This window comes from Camelina sativa, chromosome 2, assembly GCF_000633955.1.
Source record: "Camelina sativa cultivar DH55 chromosome 2, Cs, whole genome shotgun sequence".
Classification (NCBI taxonomy): domain Eukaryota; kingdom Viridiplantae; phylum Streptophyta; class Magnoliopsida; order Brassicales; family Brassicaceae; genus Camelina; species Camelina sativa.
The window spans coordinates 6,457,109-6,470,911 of NC_025686.1; the positions used below are offsets into that span (position 1 = coordinate 6,457,109).

Sequence of the window (13,803 nt, forward strand, 5' to 3'; positions counted from 1 at the left end):
TCGAGTCGACGGGCAGCGGCTCGAGCTGGAGGGTCGAGTCGACGGGTGGCGACTCGAGCTGGAGGGTCGAGTCGACGGGTGGCGACTCGAGCTGAATGTATACGCTTCCACTAAAACGATGATAACTTTTGAACCGCACCTCCGATTGGCTTGAAATAAACGGCATTGGAAAGATGACTCAATTCTCTACAACTTTGATGAAGACGTCGAAAGCTGATTCCCCAGACCGGTGGCTAGAAGGACGACTCGAACGGCGACTCGATCGGCACGACAGCGCGACTCGATCGGCATGACAGCGCGACTCGATCGGATGTGTGACGATGGAATGATGGCGTGAACCAAGCGGATGTGTGATGATGGAATGATGGCGCGACTCGAGACAGCCTGACTCCAAAGTCTCCAAAATACCTGAAATACTCCAAAATACACGATGTATGCGAAGATAATGCAAGAACTACCTAAATATGAAAAGTGTACAAAAGAGAGTAGAAATTCATGCAAAACAATTAATTATCCTAACTAGATGCGTGACAAAAACATGCTTAGCAGAGACAAAATATAGACATATCAAGTATTTTAGTGGAATTGACTAACTTTATTGCCTACTCAATTAGCAAAATAAAATATTATATGATTTGAAAATGTGTAATAATTAAGGTTTATAAAATTACATAAATGCATAATCATAATTATGTATTTAAACTATTACATAAAGGCATAATCATAATTATGAATTTAAACTATTTCATTTCTCATCCAAGATATGGTTTTTATTATGATATTTTCTTTTATTATAAAATAGTGTGTATGTTTTCACTTTAAAGGATGAAAGCCAAATTAAATAAAATGTAAGAAAATGTGTAAAACAGATGTATCAAATATCAGTTAATTTATTAGTAAATGTTAGATGACAGATGTCAGTAAAAGAGAATGCCAAATGTCGCAATGTGAGTAAGAGTTAGAAAAATCTTCTCATATTATATAAGATGTGGCTGAAAAGATTATACTCACATGTGTGACCAAATTGCCACCAAAATCATCAATGTCGCAGAAGCTGCGGATCATTTTGCCACTGATAATCTCCAAGATCAGTATTCCAAAGCTATAGACATCAGATTTCATGGAGAAGTGACCGTGCATTGCATACTCTGGTGACATGTAACCACTGCAAAAATAAAGAAACACACCTTTTAGCCTACTTGAATTATGAAACAGTTTTTTCTAGTTATTTTTTTGATAGAGAGTTTACTAAGTTCCAACGATTCTTCTTGTGCTGGCTTGACTTTGATCAACTCCAAATATCCTTGCCATACCAAAATCTGCGATTTTTGGATTCATATCGGCATCTAAGAGAATGTTACTCGCTTTGAGATCACGGTGTATGATTGTAAGCCATGAATCTTGATGAAGATATAGAATTCCCCGAGCAATGCCTCCAATAATGTTGAAGCGTCTTGTCCAGTCTAGTTCTCCTTGCTTCTCAAGATCTATAAATTGCATAGATAGAAATCATTAGCTACAGAAAGACTACTCGAAACTTGCAAATATCAATGAAGCTCATATCATACCGAACAGGAAATAGTCGAGGCTTTTGTTTGGTACAAACTCGTAGACGAGGATCTTTTCTTCTCCTTCCAAACAAAATCCAAGAAGCCTAACCAGATTCCTATGCTGAAGCTTCGTTACAAGAACAGCCTCGTTCTTGAACTCTTGTGCGCCTTGTCCTGATGTTTTTGACAGTCTCTTTACCGCTACTTCAGTTCCATCTAAAAGAATAAACGCATTACCTTGTAAACTTCACCAAATCCACCTTGTCCGATCATGTTACTTTCCACAAAGTTATCAGTAGCATCTTCAATTGTCTTAAAACTGAATTGCACTGAGTGTGTGCTTGTGATCTGGTCACCAGCTGCACAAATAAAGTGAAATCATCATATTTTCTTCCACAATTTGTAGCTAAAAAAAAAGGAAGAGGAACCAACCTTGAACTTCAACTGTTTGGTATGATTTTTTTCTCCTGCAAACTGCAAATCCCACAAGAAGCAGTACCAAGATTACTACCGTAGAGATAGTAACTGCCACAATAATCCCCGTCGATTTTTTTCTTTTTGTCTGAAACCATCAATAATCATTGCAAACATGTGACTTAGTTTTAGTTTTCAACAGATTCTTTACTAAGAATTATTATAGTACAAAGGCAATATTACCTTTTCCAGTTGTATTTGTGCGATTGCTTACCGGTGGCTGAGGTAAAACCGGTGTTGGAGGTGGAGAAAATTGTGGTGAAGGTGGTGGCGGTGACAATGTAACATTTTCAAAAGCACCAGCAAAAGGATACAAATCCCACCGGATAAAGCAAAATGGTCTTACATAAGCACCACCCTTGTTACCGCGACAACATTTCTTGTAATCAACAATAGTTTTCTTCAGACAGTACTCACAATCCCCTGAAGAGACATCCGGTGTACATTGCACCATAGCGTACATAGTTTGGAATGTTGTCAATGAAGCAACCTCAGCTGCATAGTACTTATTGTTAAGGATACGATTATGATACGATCGTATCATCTCTTCAATGTCTAATATCTACCTTCCTTCTATGTATATTCTTCCATAAGTAGCTTAGCCTAGAACCTTCCTCTGCTCTCTGTATATAAACGATCTTGTAATCACTCTTGTGAATATATCGAATACACTACATTTACATGGTATCAGAGCTTAGCCGATACCCTTAGATATTTTCCTTCCTTTCAGCAGTCTCCAAAACCAAATCCTCTGCTGAGATGTGGAAACATATCGCCTCTACCTACGCAAATCCAAGCTGGGGCCACATCCAACAGCTCCGCCTGCAACTCAAACATGCCTCCAAAGGTGAGAAGACCGTTGATGAGTATATGCAGTCTCTCACAACGAGATTTGACCAACTCGCTCTTCTTGGCAAGCCTCTTGCTCATGAAGAACAGCTCGACCTCATCCTTGGTGGCTTACCAGAAGACTACAGATCTGTGATTGATCAGGTCGAAGGTCGTGAAACTCCTCCATCCATTATCGAGGTTCATGAAAAACTCATCAGCAAAGAAGCTAAACTTTTGTCCCTCTCCATGTCTTCCTCTTCCACTGGTCCCATCTCTGCGAATGTTACCACCTACCGTCTGAAGTTCAACTCAGGGAAGCAACGCCAACATCAGACCTGGAACAACAACAACAACAACAAGCAACAATATCAACATCCTCGTCCAGAAAATCGCCAGACCAAAGGCTATCAAGGCAAGTGCCAACTCTGCGGTGTGTTTGGTCATAGTGCCAAACGGTGTTCCCATTTTCAGCAGTCCTCCTACGGCTCCCAACAAGGTCTCCTCCCGTCTCCGTGGCAACCTCGCACGAACCTTGCTGTTGGTCATACACCACAGTCCAACCCTTGGCTCCTTGATAGTGGGGCTACTCATCATATGACCAGCGACCTAGGCAATTTGGCGTTGCACCAACCATATCAAGGAGATGATGCAGTCCTCATTGGTGATGGTTCGGGTCTTCCCATATCTCACACTGGTTCCCTATCCCTACCCTCTAACTCTAAACCTTTATCCCTCACAAATGTTTTATGCGTCCCTCACATACACAAAAACCTTATTTCAGTATATCGCCTATGTAACTCTAACAACGTTTCTGTTGCATTTTTCCCTACTCACTTTCAGGTGACCGATCTCTCGGGGGTCCCATTGCTCCAAGGCAGAACTAAAGGCGAACTTTACGAGTGGCCGGTTTCTCTATCCACAATCCAATCTTTCTTCGCCTCTTCATCCTCCAAACCATCTCTAAAAGACTGGCACTCTCGCCTAGGACACCCTTCCCATTCTATACTCAAAACAATTGTTTCTCGTTTTTTGCTTCCTCATTCCCAATCAGATTCACAGATCATGTTGTGTACTGATTGTGCTATCAATAAAAGCCATAAACTTCCATTTTCACAAACTACTCTCACCTCCACTCAACCACTTGAAATCATTTTCTCCGATGTATGGACATCCCCAATCATATCTGTTGATAACTTCAAGTATTACGTCATATTTGTTGACCATTACACACGATACACTTGGATTTATCCTCTCAAGACCAAATCTCAAGTTCGTGACACATTCATCACGTTCAAGTCACTCGTCGAGAATCGCTTCAAGACCCAGATCGGAGCTCTATACTCTGACAATGGTGGAGAATTCATTGCTCTCCGCTCCTTTCTGTCCACCGCTGGGATCTCTCATCTCACGTCACCACCACACACTCCCGAACACAATGGGATCTCTGAACGGAAGCATCGACACATTGTCGAGACCGGACTGTCTCTCCTAACACATGCTGGAATGCCACACAAATACTGGACTTATGCTTTCGCCGCCGCTGTCTATCTCATCAACCGTCTCCCTACGCCGGTGCTAAACATGGAGAATCCCCATCAAAAGCTGTTTGGTACCGAACCGAACTACACTAAACTCCGAGTCATTGGCTGCTTATGCTTCCCTTGGCTGCGTCCATACACCAACCACAAGCTCGAAAATCGCTCCACTCCCTGCATCTTTTTGGGTTATTCTCTCTCCCAGAGTGCGTACTTATGCCTACAACAAAGTTCTGGCCGGATCTACGTATCGCGTCATGTCAAATTTGATGAGAGAAGCTTCCCCTTCCTCAATTCCACTCAGTCTCAACCCGCAAACACACCACCGTCTCCCTCACCTTCTCTTCATCCGCCTGCAATCCTCATACCAACTCCAACCTCTATCGTTAATCAGTCACCATCTCTACCTCCGCCACCGTCACCACTCGTAACGTCGCCACTGCCGGAACCTCCGACCTCCGACCTCACCAGCCAGTGGTCGTGGAAACAGACAACACTCAAGACGCCGATAGGGTTACAACCGATGTTACTGAATCTCATCATCATCCTNCAGAGCTTAGCCGATACCCTTAGATATTTTCCTTCCTTTCAGCAGTCTCCAAAACCAAATCCTCTGCTGAGATGTGGAAACATATCGCCTCTACCTACGCAAATCCAAGCTGGGGCCACATCCAACAGCTCCGCCTGCAACTCAAACATGCCTCCAAAGGTGAGAAGACCGTTGATGAGTATATGCAGTCTCTCACAACGAGATTTGACCAACTCGCTCTTCTTGGCAAGCCTCTTGCTCATGAAGAACAGCTCGACCTCATCCTTGGTGGCTTACCAGAAGACTACAGATCTGTGATTGATCAGGTCGAAGGTCGTGAAACTCCTCCATCCATTATCGAGGTTCATGAAAAACTCATCAGCAAAGAAGCTAAACTTTTGTCCCTCTCCATGTCTTCCTCTTCCACTGGTCCCATCTCTGCGAATGTTACCACCTACCGTCTGAAGTTCAACTCAGGGAAGCAACGCCAACATCAGACCTGGAACAACAACAACAACAACAAGCAACAATATCAACATCCTCGTCCAGAAAATCGCCAGACCAAAGGCTATCAAGGCAAGTGCCAACTCTGCGGTGTGTTTGGTCATAGTGCCAAACGGTGTTCCCATTTTCAGCAGTCCTCCTACGGCTCCCAACAAGGTCTCCTCCCGTCTCCGTGGCAACCTCGCACGAACCTTGCTGTTGGTCATACACCACAGTCCAACCCTTGGCTCCTTGATAGTGGGGCTACTCATCATATGACCAGCGACCTAGGCAATTTGGCGTTGCACCAACCATATCAAGGAGATGATGCAGTCCTCATTGGTGATGGTTCGGGTCTTCCCATATCTCACACTGGTTCCCTATCCCTACCCTCTAACTCTAAACCTTTATCCCTCACAAATGTTTTATGCGTCCCTCACATACACAAAAACCTTATTTCAGTATATCGCCTATGTAACTCTAACAACGTTTCTGTTGCATTTTTCCGTGCTCACTTTCAGGTGACGGATCTGATCTCGGGGGTCCCATTGCTCCAAGGCAGAACTAAAGGCGAACTTTACGAGTGGCCGGTTTCTCTATCCACAATCCAATCTTTCTTCGCCTCTTCATCCTCCAAACCATCTCTAAAAGACTGGCACTCTCGCCTAGGACACCCTTCCCATTCTATACTCAAAACAATTGTTTCTCGTTTTTTGCTTCCTCATTCCCAATCAGATTCACAGATCATGTTGTGTACTGATTGTGCTATCAATAAAAGCCATAAACTTCCATTTTCACAAACTACTCTCACCTCCACTCAACCACTTGAAATCATTTTCTCCGATGTATGGACATCCCCAATCATATCTGTTGATAACTTCAAGTATTACGTCATATTTGTTGACCATTACACACGATACACTTGGATTTATCCTCTCAAGACCAAATCTCAAGTTCGTGACACATTCATCACGTTCAAGTCACTCGTCGAGAATCGCTTCAAGACCCAGATCGGAGCTCTATACTCTGACAATGGTGGAGAATTCATTGCTCTCCGCTCCTTTCTGTCCACCGCTGGGATCTCTCATCTCACGTCACCACCACACACTCCCGAACACAATGGGATCTCTGAACGGAAGCATCGACACATTGTCGAGACCGGACTGTCTCTCCTAACACATGCCGGAATGCCACACAAATACTGGACTTATGCTTTCGCCGCTGCTGTCTATCTCATCAACCGTCTCCCTACGCCGGTGCTAAACATGGAGAATCCCCATCAAAAGCTGTTTGGTACCGAACCGAACTACACTAAACTCCGAGTCTTTGGCTGCTTATGCTTCCCTTGGCTGCGTCCATACACCAACCACAAGCTCGAAAATCGCTCCACTCCCTGCATCTTTTTGGGTTATTCTCTCTCCCAGAGTGCGTACTTATGCCTACAACAAAGTTCTGGCCGGATCTACGTATCGCGTCATGTCAAATTTGATGAGAGAAGCTTCCCCTTCCTCAATTCCACTCAGTCTCAACCCGCAAACACACCACCGTCTCCCTCACCTTCTCTTCATCCGCCTGCAATCCTCATACCAACTCCAACCTCTATCGTTAATCAGTCACCATCTCTACCTCCGCCACCGTCACCACTCGTAACGTCGCCACTGCCGGAACCTCCGACCTCCGACCTCACCAGCCAGTGGTCGTGGAAACAGACAACACTCAAGACGCCGATAGGGTTACAACCGATGTTACTGAATCTCATCATCATCCTCGCAACACTCCGGCCACTCAAACACGTCAACCCCCTCCTCTACAACATTACACTCGTCGGTCCAAACCCACAGGCCCATCAGACCAGGCCCATCCAAATCCCCTATTACCAAACCCAAATCCACCTTTACCAAACCCAAACACACAACCAACAAACCCGAATCCACCCTTACTAGCCCCGCAACCTCAACCTCAAATACAACCAGCTCCACAACCTCTAGTCGCTGACAATCACCATCCGATGACTACTCGCCGGAAAAACAACATATCTAAACCAAAACCTAAGTTCAACCTCACCGCATCCCTATCCAACTACATCCCACCTGAACCAACAACAATGAACCAGGCTTTGAAAGACCCCAACTGGCGTGGTGCCATGTCCACTGAAATTGATGCATTTGCACGCAATCGCAGGCTTGACTTGGTTCCACGTCCACCGAACCGTAACGTCGTTGGTTGCAAATGGTTATTTAAAAATAAATTTCTTCCTAGTGGTTCTCTTGGCAGGTGCAAAGCAAGGCTCGTCGCCAAAGGATTCACTCAGCAACATGGACGAGATTACACCGAGACCTTCAGCCCGGTGATCAAGTCTACCACGATACATCTCGTCCTCGATGTTGCTGTCTCCAAAGCTTGGCCTATAAAACAGCTTGACGTCAATAACGCATTTCTGCAAGGCACCCTGGATGAAGAGGTATATATGGAGCAGCCACCGGGTTTCATTAACTCAGACCATCCCGACTATGTCTGCCGTCTTCACAAAGCGATCTACGGACTAAAACAGGCACCCAGGGCATGGTACACGGAGCTCAGGAACTACTTGGTGGGACTTGGTTTTGTGAACTCCCTCGCAGATACCTCTCTGTTCGTACTACAAAATGGGAAGGACTTTCTTTACCTCCTTGTTTATGTAGACGATATACTAATCACCGGGAGCAATGCAGCCAATATTCAACAGATCCTTAACTTGCTTGCTGAACGTTTCTCTGTTAAGGATCCTGAAGATCTCAACTATTTTCTGGGCATCGAAGCACACCGCACCCCACAAGGACTTCATCTCTCTCAGAGGAAGTATATAGTTGATCTCCTTCACCAATACAATATGACCGAAGCTAATTCTGTCCTCACACCAATGGCTTCTTCACCAAAGCTCACTCTCACCACTGGTAACACTCTCTCCGATCCATCGACTTACAGAAAACTTGTTGGCAGTCTTCAGTACCTCGCATTCACCCGGCTTGACATTGCATATGCGGTTAACCGTCTCTCTCAGTTCATGCACCGTCCTACCGATGCACACTGGCTAGCTGCCAAGCGAATTCTCCGCTATTTGGCCGGCACTCCGACACATGGTCTCTTCCTTTCTTCAAGGACGCCGTTAACTCTTCATGCATTCTCTGATGCGGATTGGGCAGGCGATTCACACGATTATGTCTCTACCAATGCATACATTGTTTACTTAGGTAGCAACCCTATCTCTTGGTCTGCAAAGAAACAGAGTGGTGTTGCCCGCTCTTCAACAGAGGCTGAGTATCGATCAGTAGCAAACACCGCCTCTGAGATCCGATGGATATGCAATCTCCTCTCTGAGCTTGGGATACAACAAACAGCACCTCCGGTGATCTATTGTGACAATGTCGGTGCCACATTTTTATGTGCCAATCCGGTGTTTCATTCTCGAATGAAACACATTGCCATCAATTATCATTTCATCAGAGGTCAAGTCCAGAATGGTCTTCTTCGAGTTGCTCATGTTCATACCATAGACCAACTTGCTGATGCCCTCACCAAACCGTTAGGACGTCAACGGTTTCTTCACCTAAGAAACAAGATTGGAGTAACTAAAGCCCCTCCATCTTGAGGGGGGATGTTAAGGATACGATTATGATACGATCGTATCATCTCTTCAATGTCTAATATCTACCTTCCTTCTATGTATATTCTTCCATAAGTAGCTTAGCCTAGAACCTTCCTCTGCTCTATGTATATAAACGATCCTGTAATCACTCTTGTGAATATATCGAATACACTACATTTACACTTATGACCAAATGATGATGATTCATGAGTGCTCGAAGAAGCTGCTGTTATCTTACGGGACATTAACTCTTCCCAGACTCTATCAAATAGTGTCAACTCAACATCGATAGGTGCAGGATCGGACACCCGTTGAGAGGGTTCCACAATGAGTGATCCTGATCCAGAGAAGGAAATGTTGGAATAACGTACCATACAACAATCTGGCCATACATAACCAACGGTTTGGTTAGGACAGCGTCGTAACAAGCCGTCTGATGAGCCTTTGATACATTTTGAACAAGCCTCTGGTTCAGTTCCTGGGATACACATGCCAATGATGAAGAGTTGGTTAGGATTCTGGCCGATGGAGGTGCTATAGAAGCCGTTGTGAGTTGTGACATTAGAAGCAAGATTTGAGAGAATTTGACGACAGTTTAGGTCAAAAATACTATTGGGTTCAAAGTATCCATTGAAGCAGGTTTGTGCAGAAAGGGTTTCTAAGTTTATGAGGAAAAACAAGAATATTGGTAAAAATAGAGTCTTGAGCTTCATTCTCTCAAGATCAGAAGATAGAATCAAGATTCTTGATTCAAGAATGTCTTCTTTGTTTTTTTTTTTTTTGGGCAAAGAGAATCAAGAAGTTAAATTAAGCTTCATTCTCTCAAATATCGAATTTTCATGTCCATTGAAATTTCGAGTTCAATGAAATACCGTGTTCATTGAATTTTCCAAATCCTAAAAGACGCCAAAGACATAAACTTTACTCTGAATGACAGACCCATACACTCTCAATGGGTCTCATCAAGAGATGGTTGAGGAAAAGTAAGCAAAATCAGATTGTGAAACGACGTATTGTTTTACAAAACAGAGGAAAAGACTTATACTCGTTAGCAGAGTCAACAATATTAAAAGTTTCGCATCAATGGTAAAAAACAAACAAAGCATACGTTTACTTCGTTTTCAGTCCATACAAAAATCCTCAAATTGAATTCAAAAATAGCGAAACGCAACCTTAAATCCCACAGTTCTCTTCTTTATAAAGTGTCAGTCAATTTATCTATAATAAATTTTAAACTTTTCAAAAATTAAAATTTATTATATCAAAGTACTCCCTCTGTTCTAAATATAAGAGTTTTTGGCTAAAAGCATAAAGATTAAAAAACAATAAATATTGGATTATTTAACAAAGATCAACCAACTGAAAAAATACTGCAGAATTTAAATAGTTAAAAATCATAAATTAATATAAAAAGTGCATGGAAACTTGAAAAAAATCTTATAAAATATAACAAACAAAAAAACCTAAAAGATCTTATATATTAGAACAAGGGGAGTATAATTAAACGGTTTGATTAGAAAAACAAATTAAACATGTATATATATTTAAATTTTGATGTTTATTAAGTTATCTTATTCGGATTTGGATTTAATTTGATATTATTTAATCGATATAGGACACTGATCACATAATTGTTGTTTTTTTAATTAAGAAATACATGTTCATTTTAAAATTCGATTCACAACAAATGCAGAAAATTCAGATTTTAATTGAAATTTCGAAATTGAATCCAAAACTTCATAAATCTTTTTTCAAATTTGATTTACTTCAAAATATGAATAATAAAAAAAAGAGTTTGATACATAATTGACAGTATTGTATTATTGAGTGGAAGGGTACAACATATCACTTAACATACTCAAAGGACATAACTAAAAAAATTACATAGAATAACATAATTAATATATACTAGAGTACTATATCGGGTTGAATAATCATAGGTGATATGATGATGCACTTTATTTAATAGATGGTGACGAAGGCGGTGGCGATGTAACATTTTCAAATGCTCCAGCAAAAGGATACAAATCCCACCGGATAAAGCAAAATGGTCTTACAAAAGCACCACCCTTGTTACCACGACAACATTTCTTATAATCAACAACAGTTTTCTTCAGACAAAACTCACAATCCCCTGAAGAAACGTCTGGTGTACATTGTTGTACCATCGCGTATATGGTTTGGAAAGCTGTCAATGAAGCAACCTCAGCTGCATAGTACTTATGCTTAAATAATGATGATTTATGAGTGCTCGAAGCTGCAGTTATCGTACGAGCCATTCACTGTTCCCAGATTCTATCAAACACTTTCAAATCAACACCGATAGGTGCGGGATCAGACACTGGTTGAGACGGTTCAAAAATGAGTGATCCAGAGAAGGAAATGTTGGAATAACGTACCATACAACAATCTGGCCACACATAACCAACTGTTTGGTTAGGACAACTTCGTAACAAGCCGTCTGTTGAACCTTTGATGCAATCTGAACATGTCTCTGGTTTAGTTCCAGGGATACACATGCCAATAATGAAGAGTTGATTAGGATTTTGGCCGATGGAGGTGCTGTAAAAGCCGTTGTGAGTTGTGACCTTAGAAGCAAGAGTAGAGAGAATTCGACGACGGTTTATGTCAAAATTACTATTGGGTTTAAAGTATCCATTGAAGCACGTTTGTGCAGAAACCGAATCAAAGGTTATGAGGATAATCAAGAAGATTGGTAAAAACAAAGTGTTGATCAACTCCATTCTCTCAAGGTCAGAACAAAAAACTTGTGTTTAGATGTTACAAGCTAGACGATCAGCATCAAATACCGTGTATATCCTCTTTGGAGAAAATATGGAATTTTATTGACAGTTTCGTTGAATTTTCCATACACCAAAACGTGACAAGAACAGTTTGAAAGAGATGGTTAGGAAAAATTAAGCAAGTTGAATGTGAAATGGTCTGAAAAATCCGTCTTATGTTACTATCGTCTACAAAATCAAACAAATTAAAAATTTGGAGTTAACAGTATCTAAAGTTTTGATTCAAAAGCAGCCGCAAATGCAGAAAAATAATTTGTCTGGACATATATCACATATATATAATAATTTGTCTGGACATATAAAAGTATTAAATTTACATTATAAAAATATTAAATAAATATTGCTACAGAACAATTTTATATTATAGATTTTAGTTGAATCAATTTGATTTGACATATCCAATATTAGTAGGGTTAAAAAAGGTAAAATGACTGGTTTCATCCATATTGAAGAGTAGGATTAATGATATTTTTACTTATTATTATTGATTTAAATATGTTCCATTTTATAATCCGTCCAACAATATAAACTGTCAGTGTTATTTAAAAATTTTAATATATTTAAATATTAATATACATTATATTCTAACTTCCTAAAATATAATATAAACTGACATGTTTATTTTTTTATTAATTTTAGATATATCATTCACATAATATTTTAACTTCCTAAAATTTTAAAATATACTATATATAATAAAATTAAAAAGTTCATATATTTTGTATGAAGTGAGTAATATATTTCCGTTTTTAAAATTTCAAATCAAGAATATATGTCCAAAATTTAATAATAAGGCACAACCAGAACTACAAAGGTGATATCATACGAATTCTAGATGGCAAGGATGAAGATGAAGTCGCTGGAACAGATTGTTGTTGTGCAGAACAAAGAGGTATGATGGAGCAGGACTCTGCATCAGACCACAGACGTATGCGGCCAGACAAGGAAGCAGAGCTGACGCGTCACAGTCTGATTGGATCAGATGATGTGTCACGAGAGTGTTATCTTTTGGACGTGAAGATAAAGCCAAATAAGTAGAGAAGATATAAAGAATATTCATGTCGACGTTTAAGGAATGACAAATCTTTGGGAGCAAGCTATTGCCATAAGAGGATACTCGAAGATATTTCTGTTAGGATTTGGTGTAGCTCAGAATCATTGTGTGAGATTGTAAAATTTTAAGCCTAGCAAAAAAGCTAAGAAGGTGGGTGTTGAGTTTTTTGTTTTAAATCTACACTAGGTTGTTTTAGATAGAGGAGAGAAGAGTGCTTAGATTCAATTTTGTATTCAATAACTTTGATCAATCTTCTATATATACATTTTTGAAGTACATTTTGGGTTCTACCCTTTTAGTTTTGCATATTTAAAAACTTATTTACAAAGTTAATCCCTAAAAAATTTCCAAAAATAACATCATTTCAGATTTTGTTTCCTAAATATTTTACATTCCATTCCAACTAAAAAATAACAGTAATAATTATGGAAATAGAAACTGTGATCTATTTAACCACACTTTCTATTGTGTTTTGAAGATTTTCTATCTTTGAATCCTTTGCAAAAAAAAAAATTGATTTCCATTTTGTTTTCCGAAACTTGTGAGCTTTGATTCTTAACGTAAGAAGAACTTCGATTACATTTATTTAAATATTATAATTAACATATATAAATTTAATAAATTTTAAAATATTACGAATATGTAAAATTTTAAAATACTAGATAAATTGGTTATATAGTAGATGAGTTATAAAGAGAACATGTTAGAATTAATAAAATATTATTAAATTTGTGCTAACACGGGTTAAATCCTACTAATATTAAAATGTTTGACATAAAAAATCAAGGCTGCAAATAGTTGCATAAAATTGAAAGAGTTGGAAATATTAAGCTGAACAAAATTGGGTTGAATAATGTTCAACCCATTCATCTCCAAAATAGTGGTTGAACAAGTTGAACAAATTTGTTGTAGGATTAG

The 13,803-nt window shown here is 40.1% G+C and overlaps 2 pseudogenes; both read right to left on the minus strand.

Annotated features, from left to right (window-relative positions):
- On the minus strand, positions 73 to 2,478 carry LOC104718733 (annotated as a pseudogene).
- Positions 10,949 to 11,823, minus strand: LOC104718740 (annotated as a pseudogene).